This window comes from Petromyzon marinus, unplaced genomic scaffold, assembly GCF_048934315.1.
Source record: "Petromyzon marinus isolate PM22_M1 ecotype Great Lakes invasive population unplaced genomic scaffold, UKy_Petmar_22M1.pri1.0 PM_Scaffold_108, whole genome shotgun sequence".
Taxonomy (NCBI): domain Eukaryota; kingdom Metazoa; phylum Chordata; class Hyperoartia; order Petromyzontiformes; family Petromyzontidae; genus Petromyzon; species Petromyzon marinus.
In genome coordinates, this window is record NW_027423067.1 from 32,026 (window position 1) to 41,659 (window position 9,634).

Sequence of the window (9,634 nt, forward strand, 5' to 3'; positions counted from 1 at the left end):
GAGCCCAATGCATATCCGACCAGGAACACATAAGCAGTGAACTCAAGCACGTACACCAAGCTCTTAGGGCTAATGGTTACTCCGACTATACAATCCGCAAAGCTATCACTCAAACCATGAAGAAGAACCCTCTTGAGGAGCCTTTCAAAACCATCACTTTACCCTATATTGCGGGGATCACAAAAAAGATCTCCAAAATCTTGAATAAACACAAGATCCAGGTCCGTTTCAACACATTACATAAAATCCGTGATCTGGTTCCGTCTGTAAAAGATGTGATTCCGGACATACAATACCCTGGTGTCTACAAACTAAGTTGCCTCTGTGGTAGTAGTTACATTGGAGAAACCAAACGCCATGTCTCGGACCGCATTCATGAACACAAAGCAGACCTTAAACACGGTAGGACCAACACCTCGTCTGTGGCAGATCATTGTTCTAATTCAGTAGGCTCACATGCCATTGACTTTTCCAAGACAGAGGTTCTTTGTAAGCCATCTGGCTTCCATGAGAGATTCGTTCATGAGGCTATCCACATATACAAGCACAGAGACAATTTCAACCGAGAAGATGGATTCTATCTTAGCAATCATTGGAAAGATTTGATAAACCATTTCAGGTCTTAATTGATTGTTCACGCTTACAGTGGCTTTCAGACAGCATACATTATAAAAAAATTCGTCTCCCCCCTCCTCTTTTCAGAATATAGATGGACTAGTCCTAAATAAACTGCCAAATCGTTGCGCGTGGCGCTAACGTTTTTATAAATAAATAAATGCGCCGTTTAAAAATAAATTTATGCAAACCAACACACCTGAAGACGACCGTTTGAGTTATGGTCGAAACGTCGTGAGAATTTTTTATTGTTTTATATATATTTTATTATTTTGTTGTTTCCCTTCAACGTGACTTTACCGAAAAAACTAAGAAAATGAAACAGTTGCTCAGCAGCAATACAAGCATGACAACACATCACCAATACAACCATCTTCATGTCGATTTGATATCTCTTTGGTAATTGCTTAGACTGTCACATATTGTGGAAATATTTTTGTATCGTTTGCACATCCACGGTTATGTTTTGTAAATCTTTGCATATATGTATCGTGATCTTTTAGCTATATTTTAGGATATTTGTAGATCCTTCTTAGATTTTTAAAGTATATATTTGTAGGATTTTTTTAACATTTTAAATTACCTTTTAGGAACTATGGTATCTCTAATACAAAATCTTAGTGAGACCTTTTGGCATTATTTTAGAACCTTTGACATTTGTTTGCTCAATATTTTTGGGATCTTTTTATAATCTTACATACTTTATGGGGACAACCTTGAACTCTTTGAGATATTTTGAGAATGTTTATACAGTGATTACTCATTTGTACTTACAAGAAATGATTGTGTATAATAATACTTTATAATGACAAATAGGGGTTGTTCAGGGGCGCCTATGGGGCCCCTCAGAACCATTTACGGCCTTCAGCCAGGAAAGTCACAAAAAAACTGCACACGAACGATGCATTCACGCAAGCACCCGATGCTCCGTTTTGAAGTTTTATAATTAAACATCTTTGAATTGTACTATGTTTTGAGCTAGATAATTGTATTTCTTCATTAAAAGCTTAGATCATTTTACATCTGGAAGACTTAATTGAAAACGACATCTCGTGTGAATTTTCTCTCGTCGATAAGTAGATGGCCTTGCTGGGGGTTCGGTTCGATGCGAACTTTCACCTGTTGGGGATTGCGGGATCGAGATAAGGCGACATAGAGCTGGCCATGCGAGAAGACCGCCGTCTGCAGATCGATTCCAACGTAAATTTCGATTTAAAGCTTTCGTGACTGCAATGATTCATCTTCTTTGGTTCTTTCGGTAAAGTCACGTAGAATGAGAATAAAATAATAAATTGATAAAATAAAATAACACAATAATATTCTCACGACGTTTCGGCCACAACACAAGCGGCCTTCATCAGGTGAAGGGGCGAGACTGTCTGGAAGGACAGCGCTGGAGTGAAAGAGCCACGTTCAGATCACGGCCTTTAAGCTGTGTGAGAGGAACAAAGCGCCTTGACAAAGGAATTAGAATATAATTTAGCATTGAAATGGCTGAATGATTAGCTTGTGACTGGTCAGAAATAGCTATGTTAAAAGTTAAAGCATACACATCCGCAGAGGCACCCATTGTTAAAGGAATTAGCATAGAATTTAGCATTGAAATAGCTAAGTTAAGGCATACACATCCGCAGAGGCACCCCTTGACAATGGAATTAGCATAGAATTTAGCATTGAAATAGCTGAGTGATTAGCTTGTAACTGCTACAGAAATAGCTACGTTAAAGTCACAGCATACACATTCACCGAGGCACTTAGTACAAATCAAACAGGAGAATTTAGCATTGAAATAACTAGGCGAATTTAGCATTGAAATAACTGAGTGATTAGCTAGTGACTGGTCACAGAAATGACTACACATCTGAGCTATTCACAGTACTATATAGTGAACCAATAAAAACTAAAATATAAATTACCTTCATGTTATCAATAAACTCTATATTCTCCAATCAGCTAAGCTACCAACAATAAGTCGTTATATATCACAATGCTATATGGCGAAAAAAATGGGTGGATTCTTACCCTCAAATTTCAGCACCACGGATAGCTACGGGCCCCATTCAGACGGACGAGTTCGTCCATGGTCGGAACAGAGGAGGGGGAGAGAGACAGCTGCGAGGCCCTAGTATACTCCATGTTGTAAAACTATACCATTAACCGTGGTGTGAGAGGTATTAAGAGGCAATGCTGGCGAAAGAGCTGCGGTCTGAAGGTCATCGTAAAAATACAATTAATTAAGAACAGAAATGATTTAAAACATCTTTCCAGTGGTTACTAAGCCTGAATCCATCTTCTCGGTTGAAATTGTCTCTGTGCTTGTATATGTGAATGGCCTCATGAACGAATCTCTCATGGTAGCCGGTTGGTTTGCAAAGAACCTCCGTCTTGGAGAAGTCAATGTCATGTGAGCCCACTGAATTATAACAGTGATCTGCCACGGCAGAGGAGTTCGTCCTACTGTGTTTCAAGTCTGCTTTATGTTCGCAGATGCGGTCCGAGATATGTCTTTTGGTTTCTCCAATGTAGCTACTCCACAGAGGCACTTTAGTTTGTAAACGCCTGGGTACTGTATGTCTGGAACAGCATCTTTTACAGATGGAACTAAATCACGGATTTTATGTACTGTGTTGAATCAGACCTGGATCTTGTGTTTTTTCAGGATTTTGGAGATCTTTTTAGTGACCCCTGCAATGTAGGCTAAGGTGATGGTTTTGAGTGGCTCCACAAGAGGATCCTTCTTCATAACTGGAGTGATGGCTTTGCGGATTGTGTAGTCGGAGTAGCCATTAGCCCTGAGAGCCTGGTGTACGTGCTTGAGTTCACTGGTAATGTGTTCCTGGTCGGAAATGCATTGGGCTCTATGGTATAGAGTCTTGATGAGGGAGTTCTTCTGGGATGGATGGTGGTGGGAATCCGGTTTCAAGTAAGCATCTGTATGGGTAGCTTTCCTGTAGACAGAGTGGCTCATTGAACCATCATGTCTCCTTTTAATTAAGACATCCAAAAAGGGTAGTTTGCCATCTTTTTCGACCTCCATGGTAAATCTGATGGCTGGGTGTATGGAATTGATGTGGTCGCGGAATTGGTCTAGAGCAGGCTGGCCATGTGGCCAGATGACAAAGGTGTCATCAACGTACCTCTTCCATAAGGTCGGGCGTAGAGTGGCAGTCTGGATGGCGTCAGTTTCAAATTTTTCATGAATACGTTGGCTACAACCGGAGATAGGGGGGAGCCCATTGGGGTGCCCTCAGTTTGTTTGTAGAAAGTTCCATTCCAGGTGAAGTATGTGTTGGTTAAGCAATACCATAGAGCCAATGCATAGAGCCCAATGCATTTCCGACCAGGAACACATTACCAGTGAACTCAAGCACGTACACCAGGCTCTCAGGGCTAATGGCTACTCCGACTACACAATCCGCAAAGCCATCACTCCAGTTATGAAGAAGGATCCTCTTGTGGAGCCACTCAAAACCATCACCTTACCCTAGATTGCAGGGGTCACTAAAAAGATCTCCAAAATCCTGAATAAACACAAGATCCAGGTCTGATTCAACACAGTACATAAAATCCGTGATTTAGTTCCATCTGTAAAAGATGCTGTTCCAGACATACAGTACCCGGGCGTTTACAAACTAAAGTGCCTCTGTGGTAGTAGCTACATTGGAGAAACCAAAAGACATATCTCGGACCGCATCTGCGAACATAAAGCAGACTTGAAACACGGTAGGACGAACTCCTCTGCCGTGGCAGATCACTGTTATAATTCAGTGGGCTCACATGACATTGACTTCTCCAAGACGGAGGTTCTTTGCAAACCAACCGGCTACCATGAGAGATTCGTTCATGAGGCCATTCACATATACAAGCACAGAGACAATTTCAACCGAGAAGATGGATTCAGGCTTAGTAACCACTGGAAAGATGTTTTAAATCATTTCTGTTCTTAATTAATTGTATTTTTACGATGACCTTCAGACCGCAGCTCTTTCGCCAGCATTGCCTCTTAATACCTCTCACACCACGGTTAATGGTATAGTTTTACAACATGGAGTATACTAGGGCCTCGCAGCTGTCTCTCTCCCCCTCCTCTGTTCCGACCATGGACGAACTCGTCCGTCTGAACGGGGCCCGTAGCTATCCGTGGTGCTGAAATTTGAGGGTAAGAATCCACCCATTTTTTTCGCCATATAGCATTGTGATATATAACGACTTATTGTTGGTAGCTTAGCTGATTGGAGAATATAGAGTTTATTGATAACATGAAGGTAATTTATATTTTAGTTTTTATTGGTTCACTATATAGTACTGTGAATAGCTCAGATGTGTAGTCATTTCTGTGACCAGTCACTAGCTAATCACTCAGTTATTTCAATGCTAAATTCGCCTAGTTATTTCAATGCTAAATTCTCCTGTTTGATTTGTACTAAGTGCCTCGGTGAATGTGTATGCTCTGACTTTAACGTAGCTATTTCTGTAGCAGTTACAAGCTAATCACTCAGCTATTTCAATGCTAAATTCTATGCTAATTCCATTGTCAAGGGGTGCCTCTGCGGATGTGTATGCCTTAACTTAGCTATTTCAATGCTAAATTCTATGCTAATTCCTTTAACAATGGGTGCCTCTGCGGATGTGTATGCTTTAACTTTTAACATAGCTATTTCTGTGACCAGTCACAAGCTAATCATTCAGCCATTTCAATGCTAAATTATATGCTAATTCCTTTGTCAAGGCGCTTTGTTCCTCTCACACAGCTTAAAGGCCGTGATCTGAACGTGGCTCTTTCACTCCAGCGCTGTCCTACCAGACAGTCTCGCCCCTTCACCTGATGAAGGCCGCTTGTGTTGTGGCCGAAACGTCGTGAGAATATTATTGTGTTATTTTATTTTATCAATTTATTATTTTATTCTCATTCTACGTGACTTTACCGAAAGAACCAAAGAAGACGATTCCAACGTAATCGAACGTCTGTCCCTGCGCCTCCGTCGTTCATGCAGGGGGAGCGTAGGTCTGCAGCGCCCCCTGCATGAAAACGACGGAAAGTGCAGCATTGATCACAGAGAGATCAAGTCGTGCGCTTATATAAGAGTATACTGAACTTTGAAATTACATGAATACGATATCGATATACATAACCTGATACATACACAACCATACAGAAAATAAGACAATCATATTCTAGATTTGAAGCTTTCGTGACTGCAAGGATTCATACTCTTTGGTAGGTAAAAAATTAAATTAAATAAAAGAAAACAACTAAATTAAATCAAGACGTTTTGGGCGCAACACAAGCGTCCTTCTTCAGGTGGGGACAGCGTAGCGAAAGCACAACCGCTGAAGTGTGTCTAAGAGATGGCTGTGACGAGGAGTTATATAGTCGCGGGGGATGGAGGGAGGGGAGGGGCCATGGTGAGTGTGTGGGCGGGGCTGTGGACTGGGAGGCAACGATGTGAGGCACGTGGAGGGCGCTGGGAGGCAAACGCATGGAGTTCAAACTGAAGCTTTGTGATGCAGGGGGCGGAAGTAGATAAGAGAGCTAAGATTAAGCAGCCTTTTGTTATGCTGCCAGGGGGGGGGGGTAAATTAGAAATGCGCAAGCTGAAAAACCACGTGTGGTAATGGTGATGGTAGTGTGTGAAGCTGGGGGTAACAGAATGGGAATATGGATATGGTTATGAAAATAAATCTAAACTGGCTGTCGAGCAGTAAACTGCACGGCAGATAAAGTTTTAACTTGGTTAATTACATCCTTCCAATGATTGCTCAATTCTAATCCATCATCTCGGTTGAAGTTACGTCTATATTTGTATATCTGGAAAATTAGAAACGCGCAAGCTAAACTTGCATGCTCGAAATACACACGTTATTTGACTTTACCGAAAAAGCCAAAGAGTAAGACAATCATACATACATTCACACCATACACACGGCACACCCAAAAATTCAAGTAAACATGGATATATACGTACCCTTTCACACGTATACACCCATACTGTCATATGCTTATATTTATGTGCGAAATAAGTTCAACAAACGTACATCTGCCCACGCATCATATGGAAAGCTACATGCACGCTTTTCATAACACACACGGTTAGAAGTTTACACACCTGTCACCAGTCGTACATTATTAACAACAATCGTAATTCGCCACTACGTGGTGGTGACATGACCACGGCGCTTGTGCCGGGCTATGTGCACTTTAAGGCCACGTTAAGCATCGAACGCTTGCTGGCAGGAGGTCACGGGACATACCCAGGTTCCGTGGGTTGACTGAGATGACTGGCAAATGCACATGTACCCCCTACTGTCCCAACTTTCTGTTTTTTAGCCGAACAGGCCCTTTGCTCGTTGTTATGAGTGTCGCTCCTCTGCCTTCCATTGTTGCTGGAGGGCGATTGCCTCCAAATGCCCAGGAGCATCCTCCATGAGGCTAATACCCAGAGGCCGATCTTGACACCGCTGGTACCGGTCATCATTGGCAAGTCCACTCAGCTCCGTATGCTCTCGACCCACATCATTCCATAGTATATGACCAAGGCCGCTCACAAACATCCACTTGGGCTATGGCCGACGCTCTTGAGGTGACGAGCCACTGATTGTACATCACTTACGCCGAAGAGTTGACAGAAAAATGAAAGACAAATCTAGAGCCGAGGTGTTTCCCATTTTCCACAAAGTAGTGGAGGCAACAGCCAGAGTTGCAATAAACCAGATTTGTGGATGTTTATATAGACCTATAGTTTTTTTGTTTAGTTTGTTGTCCTTTCCCCATACCTCCAATTAGCACTGTTGGCTACGTACGGTGCGAAAGAAGTTCAACATATGTACATATGGTGCGTCACGTAAGATGGACGTTTTGATCTGTGTATCGGTTGAAGTGAAGGTACGCATGTTGCATCTTCGCCGATTGCATGGGTCAGTGCCTGGTACCCTCTTGTTATTGCGGGTGAATCGCATTGAGCAGATGTATGATGATTGTGTTTCTGCATAATTAACGTAGAGGTGGTTCCTAAATGTGTCATTGAGTGATACTCTCTTTTAAAGGTCAAGACTGAACGAATGTTGCTGTTTGGTCTCCGTTGTGCTTGCAGTGTCACGGTGTTGCGTGTTGTTGCTGTGGCATTATTAATGTTTGAGTGTTACAGTTGTGGTGTTTCAGTGTTTTTATTCGGTATTGGTGTGGCTGTCTGGTCGTTGTTGTTGTTACCTGGTGTTTGTTGCTGTGGTTGTTGGAACCTCGCCCCCAATTGGCCAAACAGGGCTGGACTTAAATTTTGATTTAAAGCTTTCGTGACTGCAGTAATTCATATTCTTAGTTTTTTCGGTAAAGTCACGTTGAAGAGAAACAACAAAATAATAAAATATATATAAAACAATTAAAAATTCTCACGACGTTTCGACCATAACTCAAACGGTCATCTTCAGGTGTGTTGGTTTGAATAAATTTATTTTTAAATGGCGCATTTATTTATTTATAAAAAACGTTAGCGCCACGCGCAGCGATTTGGCAGTTTACCCAGGACTCGTCCATCTATATTCTGAAAAGAGGAGGGGGGGGAGCCCATTGGGGTGCCCTCACTTGAGGGCACCCCAATGGGCTCCCCCCTTTCTCCAGTTATAGCTAACATTTTCATGGAGAAATTTGAGACTGACGCCATCCAGACTGCCACTCTGCGCCCAACCTTATGGAAGAGGTACGTGGATGACACTTTTGTCATCTGGCCACATGGCCGGCCTGCTCTAGACCAATTCTTCGACCACATCAATTCCATACACCCAGCCATCAGATTTACCATGGAAGTCGAAATAGATGGCAAGATACCTTTTTTGGATGTCCTAATTAAAAAAAGACCTGATGGTTCAATGAGCCACTCTGTCTACAGGAAAGCTACCCATACGGATGCTTATCTGAAACCGGATTCCCACCACCATCCATCACAGAAGAATTCTCTCATCAAGACTCTGTATCATAGAGCCCAATGCATATCCGACCAGGAACACATAAGCAGTGAACTCAAGCACGTACACCAAGCTCTTAGGGCTAATGGTTACTCCGACTATACAATCCGCAAAGCTATTACTCAAACCATGAAGAAGAACCCTCCTGAGGAGCCTTTCAAAACCATCACTTTACCATACATTGCTGGGATCACAAAAAAGATCTCCAAAATCTTGAATAAACACAAGATCCAGGTCCGTTTCAACACATTACATAAAATCCGTGATCTGGTTCCGTCTGTAAAAGATGTGATTCCGGACATACAATACCCTGGTGTCTACAAACTAAGTTGCCTCTGTGGTAGTAGTTACATTGGAGAAACCAAACGCCATGTCTCGGACTGCATTCGTGAACACAAAGCAGACCTTAAACACGGTAGGACCAACACCTCGGCCGTAGCAGATCATTGTTCTAATTCAGTAGGCTCACATGCCATTGACTTTTCCAAGACAGAGGTTCTTTGTAAGCCATCTGGCTTCCATGAGAGATTCGTTCATGAGGCTATCCACATATACAAGCACAGAGACAATTTCAACCGAGAAGATGGATTCTATCTCAGCAATCATTGGAAAGATTTGATAAACCATTTCAGTTCTTAATTGATTGTTCACGCTTACAGTGGCTTTCAGACAGCATACATTATAAAAAAAAATTTCGTCTCCCCCCTCCTCTTTTCAGAATATAGATGGACGAGTCCTGGGTAAACTGCCAAATCGCTGCGCGTGGCGCTAACGTTTTTTATAAATAAATAAATGCGCCGTTTAAAAATAAATTTATTCAAACCAACACACCTGAAGATGACCGTTTGAGTTATGGTCGAAACGTCGTGAGAATTTTTTTATTGTTTTATATATATTTTATTATTTTGTTGTTTCTCTTCAACGTGACTTTACCAAAAAAACTAAGAATACAACCCCTGTATGTTATGTGTTGTCATAATCCAGTGCTAATTCCAACCATGTTTGAGTTGTGACCTTATTGTGGCTGAAGAGGCATATTTCAGTAACTGCAGAAGTAGTT